The sequence below is a fragment of the Acomys minous genome (assembly GCF_964271855.1).
Source record: "Acomys minous genome assembly, chromosome: 2".
NCBI lineage: Eukaryota > Metazoa > Chordata > Mammalia > Rodentia > Muridae > Acomys > Acomys minous.
In genome coordinates this window covers 98568772-98589696 of record NC_140484.1, presented here as the reverse complement: position 1 = coordinate 98589696, position 20925 = coordinate 98568772, and the positions used below count along the sequence as shown (strand labels likewise).

The window sequence follows — 20925 nt, the reverse complement described above, 5'->3', positions numbered from 1 at the left end:
TGCTGGTGGGACATTTTACTCCTGACTGTTCTTTGAATGAGTGTTTCTTTCAGTGGAGGTTTATAGTATCATCAGAATGTAGAGCCTGTGTTGTAATCATTGTCCTTTTGTTTTCTTTCCCTAGGTGATTCATGGCAAGTAAAGAACATGGGGTCAGGTCTGTGTGATTAACTGCAAAAAAAGTGGAAAAAAACTAAAATAGTACACAATATTGACAGCATTATTTCTCTTAAAATTTAGAGCGTGAGTGAATCTCACTTAACTAATACCTCACTGTTATGATGACAGAGCATTCCTAGAGATGCTCATTCTCATGCTGAGGTACCAAAGCCTTATTAGTGTCCTCAGTCATTTTAGGCTGTTTCTTTTTAGAATGGGTTTAGCAGAGGCATGAAAGTTTTCAAGTATATACTTGACACTATAATTATGAATTATATAGAATGCATTTATACACAGACAGTGTGGAATGGTAAGACTCAATTATGCAACTCATGGCTTGTATTTGATTTTTTTTAAGGAAAGAAAGTTACACTAGAGAGTTGTTGCAAAGAATGGAGAATTTGGTTGTCAACATTGAGGAAGGTTGAGAAAGGAGAAAAATGCCATCAATTGTGAGATGATGCAAACATTTTTCAATAATGGGTAAGTTGATAGTCTAAAAATGTGGAAGAAGCATAAAATATGATCATTAGTCATAACAATTTATAATTTTACCAGTCACCTATTCATTAAGTATCTAACACAGAGTTATTAATTGACTTATGTTATAATATTGATATTTCAAGGGACATGTTTAATGAATATAGGCTATATTATAATAGCTTAGTCTCTATGCCCTTTCCTATAAAGTGCTAACACATAGACAAAAATTCATAATATATTCACAAAATAGGAAGATTTTTAGCTTTGTCGATGAGACATTTAGTGAGCAGCATCTCTTCTTTCCAATATAATTGATTTTGTTGTTTGTGTATAACTAAAATAAATTTGTAGGATTTATGCATAGGTATTTTATTCAGTCCTAACATTTCCACAGACCTGTACTGTCTTGTCTTTTATTAAGCTCAGACTAAAATCCTGAATTAAAAAACAGATCATTTTCTTTATTTTTTCCTTAGCAGTATAACAGTAGTAAGTTTAGCCTTAAGCATAGTAACTATCTAGTCTCAGATTCTTATACTCGTCTCATAGATGGGTCCCAGTTTATGGAATGGCCTTTAAATACAAGATGAAGTTGTTCATTACTCCCATAATATTGTTGTCTTAATTGCAACAGTGTATCTTACATGGATGTCAGTACTGTAGCTTTCAGGGTTTGTCTGGGTGACACTGATAATTTATTTTTTTATTCTAGTAGTGTGCAGTGTAACTTCCAACACCACTGATACTCGTTCAAAGTAGTGAAGCTTGTAGCTGTAAACCAGCTCAAGTACTCATTTTCAGTGCCATAAATTCATAGCATTTTCAAATTGTGAAGAATAACTGATGATCTTGGCAATAGCATGTTATATTGGAAGAGTGTTTGCAACATCACGGGACATTGCTACACAAAATGTTATCCACTCTTGACTCTGAAGTTTTTCTTTAAAATCACAATATGACTATCTGAAAATGGCCTTATCTACTGTAAGGCATTTCTACTTAAGTGACTTGTATTTATGCATACATATATTATGTATGTATGTATGTATGTATGTATGTATATTTATATTAGCAAGCATATATATGCACACACATAAATATTACAACACACACACACACACACACACTCAGAGAAGGTATTCTTTTTCTTGAGCAGAAGAACAATACTGTTTAACCTGTAACATAGGACCTCTCTAGTCGTAGACTGAATGCATGTGTGTGTTTGTTTGCTAATATATATTAGCAAGTTTTGAAGTATTTTTGAAAATTTCACATACAGGAAATGCATTTAGTCTTTTAAGTTTTAAATTTTAGGAAATTTATCATTTAGGAAACTACTAAGCCTTTTAGGTATTACTTTTCAAATTCATCAGCTATCAATTCTGTACATGATCTGATCTGTTGATATTTTGTCTTAGAGTTAATTTTTTAATGAATAAATAAATAAAGTTTGATGGTTTATAAGTATGGGGAAACATTTACCTCAGTTAAGCAGGCTTTAGTTTAAATTAGGTGACTCTTAGTTATAGAAAATGTATAAGAGCACTATTGTACTTTTAGAGATATGTTGCCATGCTTGTCATTGTCATTTAGACATATCATAACTGACTTGACAATGATGACTTTTAAACAGGTTTCATCAGCCATTCTTGTGCTATGAAATTGAAATCTAGTCCATAAGAACTAGGGTTTTCTGTAGTTCTATTTCAATTTCTCATAAACCCATGTCTAAATGCAGTGGTTTCAACAATAAATATTTACATACCACTTCTTGGAGCAAACCACGTGCAATAGGAATAGACTCACTATTGTGGTAGTCTCCTGGACTCCCTTTACACGAACTCAGTGAATTTACCAACATCTCAAAACTTAGGAGTTTTCTTCTCATTGGCTTGGGAGTTTTTCTTAGTTATTCATGGCTAATGTTGGTAAATTATTTTTTCCATTTGTGTATAATTCATATACACATGCATATATACACATGTTATGTGTGTCATATCAGAATGAGCGTTATATATAATTTGGGATAAATATAAATAATAATTCTCTTGTCATTGTTGACTATTGTTAGTGTTTTTATTTATTTTATAAAATATGGAATGATGGTATGTCATTCTAATTCTGGAATTGGTCTCCTAGGCTATTAAGCTGCTGAATTCTAAGACACGTGACAGAAGCTTTCTTAAAAAACTAAAATATAGTTAGACTGTTAAAAAAAAGCCTGACATTGAGCATCTGTCCATACACGTTGGCATTTTGTCAGATTCTCTTACTCTGCATGATCATATGCAGAAAAGCTATTTCTGGTTATTTTTCCTAATCTATGTTTAACCATATACCATATTCAAAAGTCTTTCTTGAAATCAATTTGTCATATGTTTTGAGACTAAAGAAAAGTTCAAATATCAATCTTTACTTTTCTTTATCTGAATATTGTTTCAATGGTTGCTATCTTATGGCAATTCTTATGATGTTTAGATTGCTTTGACTCTACTACATAAAATATGATATGTTGGCTCTCTATGGGGATTCCCTTAGCCTCTAATCGACTTAAGCATTACTGATTCTTAATGTCAATGCATTAAGACATTAAAATATGGGTGTTATTAGTGATATAACTACATGTTTGTAGCTATAAGTTATCTCATATTCATTTATTCCTGAAGATTTCCCTTACTGTATTTCAGGTACTTCTGATATGGAATCTCTCTGTACTGCTCAGTGAGGTTATAATCCAAGCCACACAGGCATGCTTCCTCTCAGCATCCTGAGAAGTTCACAGTACGGTCCACTACCCTGAGCTTATGGTATTGTATGGCCTATTCCTTTTGAACATATGATTTTCATGCTTGATTACTCATGCAATAATTAGATTGAAATTTTATTTTTTTATGCTTCACAATTTGCTGAAGTTATTAGGCTTGAGTATATTTTTCATTACTTAATTATTTTTAGTAAATAAGGTTATGCCTTTCCCAAAAGTTGTAAATTATCTTGTTTAACTTAAGCACAAGACAGCTAAGAAACAGAAATGTGGAATGTTTATTTTCCCACAAACTGCTTTGTGGAAGCAGTCCAGGACAATGAGAAATGGAAATGGTAATGTTGATTATTATTGATTACTATTCCAACCCAAAGAATTAATGTCCTTTAAGGATATGTACATGTGATAATTTGATAGTTAGTATGTAACATTTTATATATACTGGGGGTTTTCATTTTGATTAATAACTTATATTCTGCCTTATTTACATCTATTAGGCATGTAGATGCATAATTATCAGCACTTTCAGAGGTTTGATGGGTTTGGTACCAAATAAACCCCATGAAATTGTTTCAAAAGTATCTCATCTTATATGTGCATTGTTGCTCAGTATTTAGTTAAATAGTAGTCTTTGGTTTTAAATAATTGCCATTATACACAAGGGAAAATTTCATTACTGGCCAGGAAATGAAACATTGTAACAGATATATAAGCTTAGCATGGTATCAAGACTACCTGGGCCTACATTACTGTCCTCAGCCTTGATTATGTAACAAAACTTCATTCATGACCAGTGTGATGATGTATACTACATATGTGTGTTTGAACATTAAAATGTGAGCACACTTTTTTTATGAAACTGTTACATACTTAGCAGTATTACAAGGTGATATCCTGGTAATGTGCAAAATTGAGAAAATCTTGACTCTCCAGAAAATGGAGAAAATGAATGGAAAATGTGACATTTACTATATAAATTCATGGGGCCGAACACTGTTTTGACTAACATATCACATGTTTGTGGAGATTGCAAATACAAAAACAAATTATCTGCTAAAAAACATACACTGTTTCTCCCACCTGAATATTTTAAGACACTTTAAAATAACTTAAGAATATTATTGTTCTAAGTTGATTTTATTTAGATGAATGTACTTTTAGATGGGCTTTAATAACCCTATGCCCAAGATGCTAATTAGATGTGCTAAAATGAAAATGAGTTTATAACCTCCATGATTATCAATCATGCCAAATGCAGGTGCTTCCACTCAGAAAGTCACTCACATTTCAGAACTTTTTTATTCTTTTTTCTTCCACATCATACATTCAGTTTACCATTGCTTATGAATAAATGACATGAACAAGAACATCCACTATTTTAATAGATTAAAACAGACACAAGTATTTTAACAGCTTGAAACAATTATCTATTTAGTGATTCTTCCACAAAAAACAGGAAAATCCGTGTTCATGAGAAAATATCTAAGCCATACCCATACCGATGTAGTGATCTAGGATTGAGAAAGAAAAATAAAGATTCTGCACTTGAGCTAGAAAACCTCTAACTGCTCAGTAGAAAAGAGTGCCAAGACAACGCACATATATCCTATTTCACATTCCTTGCTCTGCAGAGAGCATTTGAAACTGCCTTTTTTGGGAAGCCTTTGAAGAATACCCTACCCTCTGTTTTAGCCATGAAACTACCACATTTGGCAAAAGGATGGTATCTCCACACCTTATTCTTATTTTTAATAAAGATAATTAGGTTATATGTACTTAAATGTGGATATATATATTGTGTGTGTATATATGTATCACACCAATTTTTTATACTTTGGTGAGAGTTTAAGAAATGGTAGGCATTCTATTTTGTGTTTTTGGAAATGAGAAGGCATGACATGACCCCAAACTCATTCAAAAATCATTTTGCAATAATAGAACGTAATGTTTTTACTTTTTTATCATTTATACCAAAGGCCTATAACTGTTCTATGATTTTGTTCATCATATTTCTTCATTTTATAGGTACGTTATATATCATGAGAGAATGACATGAAATAATGAGGCCAATAAGAAGTTTAGATGCCTCATATTGTACACACAACTCTTTGGCCTGTGATATCATGGACAGAGAGGATGGGGTGATAACCCCCCATTAGATCATAGGAGCCACTGAGAGTGTGAAATATATGAACAGCCACATCCCAGCAGAAGCCCAGGCAGGAGACACATTTGCAGAAAGCTTCAGACACCAACTTGGCATAAATTGTTTAAATATGCCTTTATAGGTAGCTTGATTTAGGCTAAGTTATGAACAAATGTCTTGTACAGTGTATTTTCTCTAAACAGCTTAGAGCCAATTGTTAAGGAAAATCATAGATTAAAAACTGTGACAACCAGAATTGTATTTTTGCCAGCTTTTGGAGGAAAATCAATGCATCCAGTTTTGTTCAGTATTCTTAAGCATGAGCAAAAATTTTCAATCACCATTTTGATATGGAATCACCAAAGCTTATTCATGTTTACAAGTCTCAGAGGAGAGTTTTTGGCAGAGCCAGGGCAAGACTCCAAACCTTCTGATGATCATAATGCATTACCTTCCATGTAGACAGGAAACAGGGCCATCTATGTGATCACCATTCCCAAGACTGCACAGAACTGATAGAACCAAGGCAGTAGTAGGCACAATTGAATTTACAGTGCTGTTTCATATCTGTAATGTAGTGCAGAACTGGATCACTTTTGTCTGCCTCTTTACAAGGTTGCCACTCCACCATGTTTATTCACATAATAGCTGATTTTATTTCCTTGGCAGAATCATACTAGTTTGTGTATATTATATATTTATGTTTTATTATTTTTCTCCCAAACTCCTCTAAACCTTTCTTATCTCCCTACAACCTAATTCAATATTATCTCCTTCTCTATACCTTTAAGTTAAAAGATGGAAATAGTGAACTTAACAAAAGATAACCACCATATGTATATTTGATTGTTTTGTAATTGTTTTTCTGTCATTTGTCACATTAATTCATACTTCCAAAGGGAATACCAAGCAGTAGGATGATAAAATGGGAGGCTTTATATCTCCTTCTAGAGACATATCATATAATATGATAGTAAATTTAGTAATTTTAGTGTATTCACCACATATAAAGGAGACAATACTCAGCTAAGCATGCCACCAAGTAAACTACCAGTGGCATAAATGAGATAAACCTTGCTGGGTCAATGGCAAAAGTGTACTCATACACCATAACATTAAACATAATTAATACTGCCAATGCCAGTATTTATACAAACAACCCAGAATGAAAGGCCCTCTTGCTATATATGTCACTTATATCATCAAACAAAAAGAAATGAACTTTGTTCCCAAGAAGATTCTTCATACCTATTAGCTAGATTTCATGCTGCCAAATATTATTCTGAATGTAAAAGAAGGATATAAGTATTCATCAATATCAATACCTTCCACAATTTACTTGGATGAATTGTTTATTATTATTATCATTTCAATCTCATTCTTCATCATTCCTGCAGTAAGGAGATGTAGGATATTTTTTATTTTGTACTGTATTCATTTATGCTGTTAGAACATTTTATTCCTGACTTTCTGTCCTTCAAGAGAGTAGTTCTCTCACAGGAGGTTTATTTTATCATGAGAATGTGATGTGCTCTTTATAGGGTGTGTGTTCTATTCATTGTCCTTCTTTTCTTTCTTTAGGTGATTCGTGGCAAGGAAAGAACATGAGGTCAGGACAACTTGATAACTGCAAAAAAAAAAAAGAAAGAAAGAAAGAAAAGAAAATAGACACTAAAAGTACACAATACTGGAAGTAATGTTTTCTTTGAAAATCTTAGTGCTAGGAGAGAATCTCACTTTACTAGACTTGCACATTTAGGATGACAGAGCATACTTATAGAATTTGAAGCATAGGCTGGGACATCAAAGTCTCACTAATGTCCACAGCTGCTTTACACACCTCCCTTTCAATGTGGGTCTAGCAGAGGCATAAAGTTTTTCAGATGGTCATACTGCAACTAAGGATTTTCTGAAGGGTATTTATTCCCAGACAGTGTGGATAGGAAGATTCAATTCAACTCATTGGTTTCATTTGACTTTCTTTAAGGAACTGCACAGTAGAAAGTGGCTTCAAAGAATGGAAAATTTGATGAACCACCCAGAGGAAGATTGAGGAGGCAGAGAAATGATATCAATTGTGAGCATGATGTAATCATTCTGTAATATAAGGTAATTGTATATTACAATATATGTGGAAACAGCATAAAATTGTGATGATTGATGATAATATAATTTACAATTGTAACTTTCCACTACTAATCGAATTATCTAACCAAAGGTATTCATTGAAATATGTTATATGACTCATATTTGGGGGGCATTTTTATTCAATATTGGGTAGAATGTAATATCTGGTGCTTTATGCCATTACCCATGAAATTCTAACACATAGATAGAAACTCGTATGCATATTCACAAAATGAGAACATTCAAAATATGTCAATTACACATTTTGGCAGTAGAGTCTTTTCCCTCCAAAATAACTGAGTTTGTGGTTTGTCTAAAACCTAGTGAAGTGTGGAAGATCTATGCATTGCTATTTTAGTCAGTCTTAACATGTCATCAGACTACCACTGTCTGTATCCTTACTAAATCCCAGCTGAAATCTTCAAGAAAAAAGAAAGAAATAAAGAAATAAACATAGTTGATTCTCTTAAGTATTTTGCGGCTTCTTACCTTATATCACCAATGAAGCATATTTCTCTTAATGGTCATTTCCTCTGAAATGAAACATTCACACCTGTAAGGAGGAAGAAAGTTTATGACATGCAGATAGCACAGACATTGGCAATTTTATAAACACATTTTGAGCAGTTATTAACAATTGTTTGTGGAAACGAGAATCTGCTGGCGATACTAGTTGACAGGGCCTTGATCTCCTCTTTTGTCCCTTGCCTGAATCATCATCTACTCAGTGGTAAGTGTTTTTCAATGTAGCTGCCTTTATGTCACACATGATCCTTTAACAGAAACCACACAGCTCATTTCATTGATCTGGACATGGTTGAATTTGTTTTGTAATTGTTGTTCTCTCATTTTTCACATTAATTCATACTTTCAAAGGGAATACCACTCAATAGGATGATAAAAATGGGAGGCTTTATACCTTCTTCCAGATTCAATAAACCTTTCCTAAGTACTCTATATAGCACCTGTGAATGCTGCCAGTGACCCTCTGAGTTCATATGTTTGTCATTCTTGATGTGTCTGGAAGGTGTTGCTTAATTTTTGTCTTAGAACTTCACTGGATCTTACAGTCTTATACACTCCTATTCAGCAATATCTTCAACATAATTTTTAATTACTAAGAAATAGTAGTTTGACGTCTAACTATCAAGTGCACATAAATATATATTTATTCCACTCATGAAAAAATGCATTTTTTACACATAAGAACAGAATGGTGAGATGTAGGGTAATAATTAATGATTATAATCATAGCAGTTGGGATAACAATGCAAAGAGTCAACAGTAGGATGCACTTGGATGCTTAGAGTCATGATCAGAAGGGCCTGGACAGAAAATGAAGAGGTCTTTCTTGATATATTGTGGTTAATTTATCAGTATTGCCTAATAATATTAACTATCAGGCCTATAATTATTGTCAAAGGCATATTTCTAACCTTCTTGCAATCAATCAAGAGAAAAGCTTCCATTATATTTTAAAATAGCCTTAGTTAATCGGGGCAGGGCATATATTAATCTTCTAGAATAAATCCCAAATTGGGGCAGGTATAAGATACCTGCCTCAAACTCATGCTATTTCCATCTGATACTTTCTTTTTAAAATTTTTTATTAATTTATTCATATTACATCTCAATGGTTATCCTCTCCCTTGTATCCTCCCAATCCTCCCTCCCATTTTCCCTTTACTCCCCTCCCCTATGACTGTGACTGAAGGAGACTTCCTCACAGGGTATCAAGTATCTTCTTGGTAGCCTGCTATCCTTCCTCTGAGTGCCACCAGGTCTCCCCATTCCGGGGACGTGGTCAAATGTGAGGCACCAGAGTACATGCAAAAGTCAGACTCCACTCTCCACTAAACTGTGGAGAATGTCCTGTCCACTGGCTAGATCTGTGTAGGGGTTTGAAGTTTATGGCCTGTATTGTTCTTGGCTGGTGCCATAGTTTGAGCGGGACCCCTGGGCCCAAATCTGCCTATCATAATGTTCTACTTGTAGGTTTCTAGGACCCTCTGGATCCTTCAACTTTGCCATTCTCCCATGCTTCTTTCATCTAGAGTCCCAATAGGATGTCCTCCCCTCTGTCCCAGTTTCCTGGTAAGTGAAGACTTTCATGGGACATGCCCCTTGGGCTAGTATGCAGATATAAGAGAGTATATACCATTTAACTCTTTCTGCTTCTGGGTTAACTCACTCATTATGATCATTTCTAGTTCATTCCATTTGTCCACAAATATCAGGAATTCCTTGTTTTTAATAGCTGAGTCAGATTCCATAGTGTAAATATACCACAGTTTCTTTATCCATTCTTCTACTGAGGGAAGCTTAGGCTGTTTCTATGTTCTGGCTGTTGTGAATAAGGCTGCCATGAACATGGTTGAGCAAATTTTCTATCGAGCTACTTCCCATCCATAATCACAAATATATGCTAATGCTCTTCCTCTGAACCAAATCTCCAAATCCACTTTTTCCAGTAGCTAAAGTTTGGGAAATGTCTTCTCAGGCACGTGTGACAGGATTATTTAGAGTCAGTCAGCTCTGTTTTACTAAGTCGGCTCCATTTGTCACCTATCTGCCCTGGTACATTAAAACGTTGGGTTGTCTGTTTGGGAGATTATCCCCCCCACCCAAACTATGATAAATTATTATTTTTCAAGACTTTGGATACATTAAATTTGGCTTGGTGACAATATGTTGTGGTTATTTTAGCAGTAGGCCTAGAAAGGTTTATTATTTGCCCTAAAAATTAGTATGGGGGGTATTGTCTAACCCACTAGCAATCAATCAAGATACAAACCTCTGTTATTTTAAAAATATCCTTAGTTAACCTGGAGCAGGACAGATATTAATCCCATAAGCTACTTCCCACATTGCTGGCTGGTATCTCATACCTGCCCCAATCCCATGCCATCTGCTTCTAATAATTTCTAACAAGCCACTTACCATCCATGATCTCAAATACTTGCTAATGTTCTTTGTGTGGGCCAAATGGCCATCTACCCCATCCATGTGCTTCTTCCTGCCTAACCTATGGCACCAGCCTCCTTCTTCTTGCTCTCCCTGGGCTCTCCACTCTCTCTGGATTCTCTCTGTTTCCCAAAGCATGGGAACCTTATCCATTACTATGCTGTTTGCCCTGCTCAGGTGTGATTGCTTTTTATTGATCAAAAAGGAAAAAGCTTTTAGGCAAGGTACAAACAGTCCTCATCAAAGTATATCAGACCAAACTCCAACAGAAGCCCCATGTTACCAATACATGCTTATCCCCAAAACACCACTGGCTATATTATCTCTTTTTGGTTGATGCCAGACCTCCAGCAAATTTTATTTTCTACTGTCTGTCTTGTTGCACTTTCCCTGTTTCTGCAAAAGTACACAGGGTGAAGTGATAGCTTCTTCAAACCATACCTCTAATGCAGATCTCTTAGGATGTTTTTGATTTCCCTTTCTTGATTTGAGTGCTATCTCTCTCTCTCTCTCTCTCTCTCTCTCTCTCTCTCTCTCTCTCTCACCTTCTCTCTCTCTCTTCTCTCCTCTCCTCTCTCCCCTCTCTCAATATTTTGCTTTCAGGTGTGCCATTCATAACTCAGTTTTTGATTCCAGATTTTTCAAATGGAAGTATGGTTCATTTCATCCTTTGGAAATAGACAAAAACAGAATTTTGTTTTTTACACTCCCTTGGTGGACATACCTGGTAAAGAATTGATATGACAAGGGTAGCTCTCAACTGCCAGCACGAGACTATCTGAGGGCATAGAGATGTAATATGTGCTTAAATGCCATGGCTTTCTGATATTATTGCATTCGCTTGTATGTTGTTGCCTTCATTCTACCATAAAGAATCTTAAAGCTTTTATTTTCCTGACAAAAATCTTCTAGTCAGAAGAGGAAGACTATTTCTGGAGATGGAAACTATAGCAGTCCAGCATAAAGACTGTAGGTCGGCATGTTGGGATTCACCACAGTTTTCCTTAATGTGATTCTGTACCTGTTTCATCTACTAGAAGTTAGTTTCTGCATCTGAGCCCACTTATTCTCCTTTAAGATATATTGTTCTTTTTCTGTCCTGTATTCTTGGTATTGTGGGACTTTGCTGGATAAGGTTAAAGTCTGATTTCTCTGGATAGCCATTTCATGCTTGGTCTATGAAGAGTGGACTCACTTTCTCTGCAGGGATCTCACTCCAACTGATATGATAATCTCAGATTTTGTGAGGGGTGTCACAGAATCCTAAAAGAAAGATACAGCCTGACCCTTTCCTGATAAGAAATATTAACAGGCACAAGGAATCCCAGAAAGTACCCCAAACTGTACTGAGATGCTAGCCTCTAGCAAATGTACCTAGGAGTCATCCCCTCACATATAGGATAATTAAGTACTGTTTTCTCCTGTTTGTGTTTGGACCCTATGTTACTGAGGCACTATACTACAGTACATAGATTAAGTATCTTGGCATTCTTAGCCATAGGGAATCAGACACATTCATACTCAAAACCCCTGGCACACTGCCTAAGTTTGTAAATAAAGGCTTGCTGGCTTGTGGGGGAGGGGTTGTGCACATGCTCCTGCTCCTGCTTGTGTTCCTGTTGATGCTCTCCTGCTTGCCATTCCTCCACCATTACCATCTGTGACTCCTTTTATTCTGTGTGTGACAGGGGACTGCTGCTGGATGCCTGGTAGTCAGGATACAATGGGTGAACTGCCTTTGCAGCTGCTGTGGCCTGCTGATCCCCCTGAAGCACCTTATCTTGTCTGCCAGTGGGTTTTGGACATTTGCTTGCTTCCTCCCGGTGCTCTGCTTGACACAGGGCCTCAAACCAGGAGCTGAAACACTCGTGGAACTCTCAGGTATCCACTGCCTATTGACAGCTGCAATCTCATTCCTAACTTTAACACCCTGTGTGAGAATTCATTTAACATCTCCCTCTGTAGAGGTGGGTATCTGGCTTTGGGACCTAGCCACAATCCTCATCCATAAAGCACTTTAGCCAACTCTGAGTGAGAAACAGAACCTCAGACCTCAAAGTCCATCCATTTTGTCTGGAAGCAAGCAGCTGCTAGATTGACCCCCTGGATGCACAGCCACAGGCTATATCTGTAAGGCTTGTGTTCATCTTAGCCCACAGAGTCTAACAGAAATGTGAGACATGCTTTCTTATCTCACTCCATTCATGGACTTAACTATGTGAGCAATTACTATTTCAGCAAAGTTTTCATTTATCCCAAGGAATCTCTGAGAGCTTAATGCTAAAACATTTGCTGACACTCTTCTTTAGTATGCATGTGTCTCTCTTTGTGTGTGCACGTGGGTGTGTGTATGCACATGTGTTTTGTGCATGTCTTTGTGTTTATTTTTATTAAAGATAAATTTTAATTCATACAATGTAATTTGTTTACATTATTCCATCCCTCAACTCCTCCCAGATTCTCACCACTTACCCAGTCACTACACACTTTTTCTCTATTTTACACTTGAATATAAACATGTATGATGATAAATTAATATTAATATTATGAGAAATAAATAGGAAAAAATAAGATCAAGGTAACATGACTAATTAAAAAAAACAAGAAAACTCTCCTAGAAAAAACAGAAAAACATGTAAAAGAGAGACACATGTATTCTTACCCATAGATATCTCATAATAACACAAAAACAGAAACAACAAAATATAGGCATAGGATTTTAAATAAATAATTAATTTCACAAATAGTATAGTCTAGACATACATGTGTTGGGATGTATTTAGTCCTGACAGTAAGTTTTATATGCAGATCACCTCTATTTCTCCTACATATTAAAGAAAACAAACAAACAAACAAACAAACAAAATGTCCACTGGTCCTCTTCTGAATATTTCTGTGGAAAAAAAAGAAATGAAAATCTATCCAAGACAAACAAGAAAAATACCAAAGATAACTCCCAACCTCACAAACAAACCACCCCAAAACCAAACCTAAAAACAAATCAAATAAAACAAACAACCATATAGAGTATATGACACAGAAAGGAATCCATACATGATGGTGTTGAGTATATTTCATCATTAGATAAAAGTAGAAGTACTGTCAATTGATTTCATAGAATCTATTTTAAACACATATTCATATTAATAAATACATCATGGTTTTCTAAAATGATACAGGGACCATGGAAAAGTTATGCTTACTGGCTAACTCCCTGTGAGGTACACAGCCAAAATTCTTACAGAACTTAGGACAACCAGCACAGGTGTGGCACAGACACAATGAACTCACTGTCAATCATTAATTAAGAAAATTACCTACAGAATTTTTTACATCTAGATCTTAAGGTGGTATTTTTCAATTACAATCACCCTATACATCTAGCAAAATTCATGTTAAAAGTAAACTACCCACCACTTGATAATATTGTGCCAGTGACTGGGTCACAGGTTCAAATCCCAGGGGCTATCCATCACACCTTCATGTCTTCAAATTCAGAATCTCCTGAGGGACATGTCTATTTCCAAGTTTGGTTGCCAGCATGACATACACACTTGGCTGTCCCTAGACACAGCTTCTGTGTTCTAAGCTGAGGGAACACTTGCTAGAAGACTTCATCACATTGATGCTTGTCTCTTCTTAATCAGCACTGATTCTACTGGCCCATCTGTCCAGTATTCATTTCCCAGAAATGCTTTTTTTTTTCAAGACAGGGTTTCTTGGTGTATCCTTGGCTATCCTGGAACCAGCTCTATAGAATAGTTTGACCTAAAACGCAGAGATAGGACTGCCTTTGTCTACTTCAGGAAATTCTACAGGTGAGCACCAAGCACAACTAGTACAATGCAAATGTTTTACTTTAGTATTTCTAAACTCTTGTAAACACAGCTGGTTTTTCAGCACTAGCTGCTCAGACAACAGACTCATTCTAACAACTGCCCTATAGAATCTTTGCTACCCTTCACAATCCAGGAAGGCATCCTGTGCCTACAGTCCTCCCAAGATTCTCATCTTGTAAGCTCATAGAGCAGGTAGGTCACTGAGTTAAAAGCCTCAATGAATTTTCAAACAAAGACTTCAAAAGTTGTTTCACATTGGTCCCAAAATATCATGGTCAGTTCTGACACAGGCATACTCAACTCCTAGTATCTATTTCTTTCTTAGTTACAGGTACTACAGCTGTGGTGAAACATCATGACCTGAAAAATCCTGTGGAAGAGATTATTTATCTGCTACTTCCTCATTTTATTGCATCATGAGATGAAGTCAGGGCAGGAAATCAAACAAGGCAGAAAACAGGAAGCCACGGTTGATACATAGGTAGTAAAGCAGTGAAGCTTAGTAGTTTGACTTTATGTTTTGTTTAGCCTGATTTTTGTGCACGCTAGGATGACAATTGTAGCAATGAGCCCACCCACATTGCTCTGGTCCCTTCTTTATGAGTCACTGCTAAAGAAAATGCCCTAAAATCTTTCCTAAAGCCAGGTCTCATGAAGACATTTTTTTTCTTTTTTAAAAAAATATTTTATTATGTTTCTTTTTAAACATATACATTTATATTATGTTATATTTTAACACATACATTTATATTATATATATTATACTTATATATTACACATAGGTAAAACAAACTACATACACCAGGAAGAACCACAAGACAATCAGGAATTATATAAATGTTACATTCATCATGATTTGGCTCTCTGTATCTGGCAAATTAGAAGTAAACAACTTTCCTATCTTGTTGGGTCTAAATTTCTGAATGGAGATCAATACCTATCATATCTCATCTCTATTAACTTAAAACATCTATCTTTACCTGAAAACATCTTAACCCCGAGCATACTAAGCTTAATTGAAAGACTAAACTATCTGGGGTGTGAGACAAGATGATAAGAAATCCTTTTACAGATTGGAATCTGAAAGGGAGAATGGTAATATTACCTTAAATTTCCATCCTTTAATCATGGTATTATATTCATTGTTAAATGTTTATAATTATAAGAATTACAATTGTAGCCAGACTTGGTTGTACAGTCCTTTAGCCTCAGTGATCAGGGAGGAAAGAGGCTGGAAGTTCACTGTGAGTTTCAGGCTAGCCTGGTCTACAAAGCAAATCCAGGGTAGCAAGGCTACACAGAGAAACCTTGTCTTAAAACAACAGTAATAGCGGCAGCAGGAGCAGCAACAATAACAACAACAACAACAGCAGCAACAACAACAACAATTAAAGGAGTAAGAAATTATGACTATATTTTTTCTTACATATACAGCTGATGAGGTGCTCAAGCTTCATGTAGGTCGTCTAGTAAGAGGAGTGGGGGCTGTCCCTGACATGGACTCTCCTGCCAGCTTTGGATTGCTTCCCCCTGTAGGGACTGTCTTGTACATCCACCAAGGAAGAAGACACAGTCCTGTTGAGACTTAATGAGCTGGGGTGGATGACAAGATGGGCCTCCCTTATTTGGGAAATAGGGAAGAGGGCATGGTTGGAGAGTGAGGGAGAGTGGGACTGGGAGGAGAGGATAAATGGGGGATATGACAAAGATGTAAAATGAATATATAAAGTAATTAAAAAGAAGACATTGTGCAACATCATCTTATTAAAAAGAAAGTGGAATCCAAATTACATATATAGCATAATGCAGTAAATTGTTACACCTGTGGAAATACTGTTAAACCTTAGGCCATGTAAGTAAGTATCTAGGTATACCTTAGAAAAACATATGATTGAATTTATGATTTATGTAGCATATAAAGCAGCAGTTTTCATCCTGTAACTCAATACCCTGTTGCAGGCTCAGTGACCCTTCTGAGTTGTTACAAATCAGATATCCTGTATATCATACATTTACTTCACAATTCATAATAGTAGCAAAATTACAGTTATCAAGTAGCAATGAAAATAATTTTAAGTTCAAGGTTGCCAGTCACAGTCATAGGGGAGGAGAGTAAGGGGAAAATAGAGGGGAGAGAGGAATGGGAAGACACAAGAAATGGGATAACAATTGAGATATATTATGAATAAATTAATAAAATATATTTTAAAATAAAATAAAATGAGCTGTGTGTTCCATGACAGCACTCACCCCAGGCCATTCTTTATTCCATCTTAGGAACTTATCTATATCAGGTTAGACATAAAAGTTTTGTGTTTACTTTTAAGTTCCTCTGCTGAAAATAGATCATTTTCTATTCTCTAGAATTTTTGGACATGTGGTAAATGACTGAACTTTTGCTTCTTTGTTTGTTTATAGATTATGAATTAATTACAAAATGTAAGAGTCAGGAGAAATGTTCACTCCAGAGAAATGTTTGAACCATGGGTTTTCCTAGCCAAGTCAAGATCAAGAATTGCTTAAGGGTACCACTATTAAAGTATATAAACAAGAGACAATAATCTGAGCAGGACACCTTTTTAATAGTACCTGCTGATAAAGCAAAAGGTACAGGTCCTAATACAGATTTAAATAATATTTCCATATAAGGTTCCACAGGGATAAAAACCAAGATTTGGAAAATATTCCATCAAATTTTCCAATAGCCATGGCTGTAGCCTGTCATGGTTGGGGAAACTATGAGACCCTATTGATTAATGTCACAAGAAATAACCCATTTTTGACATTGGAGTCCTTATTTCATGGCACAAAATATGTCTTTCCTATTGTAAGTTAACTACTTTAAATTTCTCACATATATATCTATATACTGAAGTGTGTGTGTGTGTGTGTGTGTGTGTGTGTGTGTGTGTGTGTGTGTGATTTAGGGCTGAACTCTTTAATTTACTCTGTCATGTTAGTTTACTTTGCTGATCCTAGAAGATGACTGTTCTCCATCTCATAGCATTGATATTCTCCAAAACTACCATAAAGAACTTGTTTGTTTCCCTTCACCTACATTGGTATTTTACGTTGAAGTATCATTGCTTTCTTCTTCTTTAGGTATTCTTATTATTGTGATCTCATGGGTACAGTTCCTATGTCATACATAGAAGATGAATGCTATAGTCTTTCTGCCACAATAATCTCTGAGGCTTGAGTGTTGGGTGAATTATTTCTTTTATGTATCATGTGGTATTAGACATATCACACTCAGTTGATTTTTGACCAGTGGGTTACTCTAATGGTTTCCATGTGTTGCCAAGTGAAGCTATATTGCTGATGGTGTGTGCTACATTAGTATGTAGGTAAAAGGATAAATATTTAAAATGCAGTTAGTATTTATATGAGTTTGGATAACTGACAGTTGTACATTATTTTTCAGCATCCAAGATAACATTACATATTTGTAGTTTCCACGTTTTCACAGTTTCACATAATTTCTTTTCTTGATAATGTGATAAGTCTACCTTACTGATGAGAATATCATGAATAATTCATATGTGACTTGAGGCACTAAGCCTTAAGTATCCTGGTATGAGCTAAGTTTAGGCAAATAATGATACTTGAGGAAGTTTGGTAAAATCATTAATTTATCTAGAAGTCTTATAATCCTGTTATCTGCAGTGTATGCATTAATATAGCATTCTGGTAAGAAAGAAACCAAATATAAAACTTAATTCTCATTCAGCCTCCAGTGGGAAGTCAGACTTCCATATCTGTTGGACTGGTGTAGGCTCTGCTTGCTTCTGGAAGAGAAGGGACAGACATTGATAATCAAATGTCCAGTTCCTCTCAGGAGTGGCTAGAGTGCTTTAGGTCAAGGCCTGTGTACTAATCAAGGCTCCTGGGGTCACTTGGGGAGGTGGAAATAGTTTTCCACCAAGTGTTATAATTTAGCAGTGTAGATTTGGGAACTCCACAAGTCTGTGCTGATACCAAAGTGTTACAGCTCTTTGTGTAGCTGCTGTAGTAAGTGAAGGAGAAGAAGGAGGTTGATGTACAAAATTGACCAGCATGCAGGTCTATTGAGAACCAGGCCTAGGCAGTGGATTCATAGGCAGTCAGCACCAAGATAGTGGGGGAAATGGACCGTGTTCCAGTGACTGCTATGGCAGTTCTGCCATCACTGCCAGACCACCAGGAATCCTGCAGTGGTGCTTCCTCCTAATAAAAACAGTCTCAGATGCTCATAGTAGAGGGATGGCTAGCTCAAATGCGAGCACATTAATGACCCTTTATTTATCAATGGGTAGTGGGAAAAGATGTGTAGGTGAATATATCTACTTCACTGGGCCTCAATGTGCCAGGATACTTAATAAACACGAGGTGGCACAGTACCTCATTTACATGAAGTACCAAGGGGTCCTATCACAAGAAGAGGAACAGAATAATTAATTATCCTATAGTTGTAGAAAGAGCTTCTAGATATGGCCAAAGATAATTTTCTTAACTCTAGGATCTCCTTACCATCGGGTGGAGTATGTATTTATGCATATCTGTATATACATAAACATTCCCTTACACACACAAAGGCAGAGAGAGAGACAGAGAGAAAGACAGACAGAGAGAGAGAGAGAGAGAGAGAGAGAGACAGAGAGAGACAGAGAGAGACAGAGAGAGACAGAGACCGAGAGAAAGAGAGAAGAGAGATTAATTAATATTTTAGAATGGATAGGAGAAAAAATTTAGATTACAGTATGGATGGTGGGTTTTTACAAGCATATAATATATGTTTATGTTAAATTACAGTTTTCTGATGTCATTAGAATGCACACATGTATTCACTCCCCACATAAAATCTGCGGGTGTATGCAGGTGTGTGCATGTACACACACACAGACACACACAGACACACACACACACACACACACACACACACACACACACACTAACACAATGATGAAATATAGTTAGGTTTTAATATTTCTTTTCCAAAATAACTCTTAAGTTTTTTCTTTATACTATGGTACATGAAAGCACTCAATGTTCCCTGTGTATATGGATTAACCAGAATTAAACAACCACTTATATCTTTAATCCAAACATCTTCTCAAGGGTACTCCAGTAGAGAAAAAAATAATCACAACAGTTGTGGAAGTAAACAGAGGTACCTTACAAAAAGCTGTGAAAACAGGGGCTCAAACAATTCAAGGCATTCTAGTAAATAGCCAGAATGTTGGTCCAAGCAACCAGATACATGCTCTGACTCAGTACCACTGGTTGTTTTTGCTTTGTTTTTCTAGACAGGGTTTCTCTGTGTAGCCTTGGTTGTCCTGGACTTACTCAGCAATCCACCAGCCTCTACATCCTGAGTACTTGGGTTAAAGGCATGCTCCACCATGCCCAGTTTACCACTGGCTGTTCTTTTTTTTCTATTTGTGATTTGGAGCCAAGGCACAGCAGGAATCATATTTTTCCTGTCTCCATCCTTTCACTTTCCTTGCTTCTGCAGCAACATACAGGGAAGGGCAGTAATAGATTAAATAGCAGCACTGATGGGAATCTCCTAGGTTACAGCAGGCTTTTGGTATCCATGGCGAGGTTTGAGATCACTCTCTGGATTGGTCCTAAATGTATTAACATCTCTTTGCATGAGCACATTCAGCCAAACAGAGGCAACCATAACTAATATAAGTTCATGTACCCAGGATATTTGCCAGTCAGGCCCCTGGCTGGAGTCCAGCTCTCAGCTGGTTCCAGGCTCTAGCCAGGGCTTGACTAAAACTGCTACTCAAAAAAAGGAGACTGCTGGTGAGACCTGCAGCAGAGAGGGCCTATGGTAATCTTGCATAATCACTGTGGGGTTTGGTGTTGGGATTCTCTACAGTTACACATAGTGTGATTTTGTTCAGGTTTCATCTATTGGAAATTTGTTTCTGCTTCTGAGGCCCATGATTCTACTTTAAGATATATCATTCTTATTGAGTCTTTGCTTCTGGCTATATCTGTAGAGTGGTGATTCACCTCAGCCTTTAGAATCTAACAGAAATGGCAGACTTGCTTGCTCCTTGCACTCTACTCATGGACTTAGTATGTGAAGAATTGTTATTTCAGTATAGTTCTTACGTAGCACACTGAAACTTGAAAGTTATAAGTTTATAAATTTATCAATTTGTTGACACCCTGTCTTTGTGTGATTTTAATTTATACAAAATATTCTGGCTGTGCTTCATCCCTCATTTCTGCCCACATCTTCCTCCCTTATGTACTCGCTAAAATATGCACTTTCTTTCTGTAGCTCTTCTTAGAATATAATGCAATATATTATAATAAAATTAATATCAATGATATATACATAGGGAAAATAAGATATGAGTAAATAATAATTAAACGAACAGAAGACACTAACAAAATAAAAAAAAACACATGTAAGTGGACAGACACGCATATTTATAACCACA

General features: G+C 36.1%; 1 protein-coding gene across 1 annotated transcript in view; it reads left to right on the top strand.

Moving 5' to 3' along the window:
• The window catches only part of LOC311592786 (uncharacterized protein), a 386211-nt gene that overhangs the window by 139037 nt on the left and 226249 nt on the right, over nucleotides 1–20925 (top strand). Inside the window, exons 35-41 of the mRNA XM_084773587.1 lie at nucleotides 125–157; nucleotides 518–642; nucleotides 3330–3449; nucleotides 7134–7161; nucleotides 7540–7661; nucleotides 12332–12524; nucleotides 14808–14963. The gene's annotated coding sequence lies outside the window, so the exon portion shown is untranslated. The remainder of the gene's footprint in view (nucleotides 1–124; nucleotides 158–517; nucleotides 643–3329; nucleotides 3450–7133; nucleotides 7162–7539; nucleotides 7662–12331; nucleotides 12525–14807; nucleotides 14964–20925) is intronic.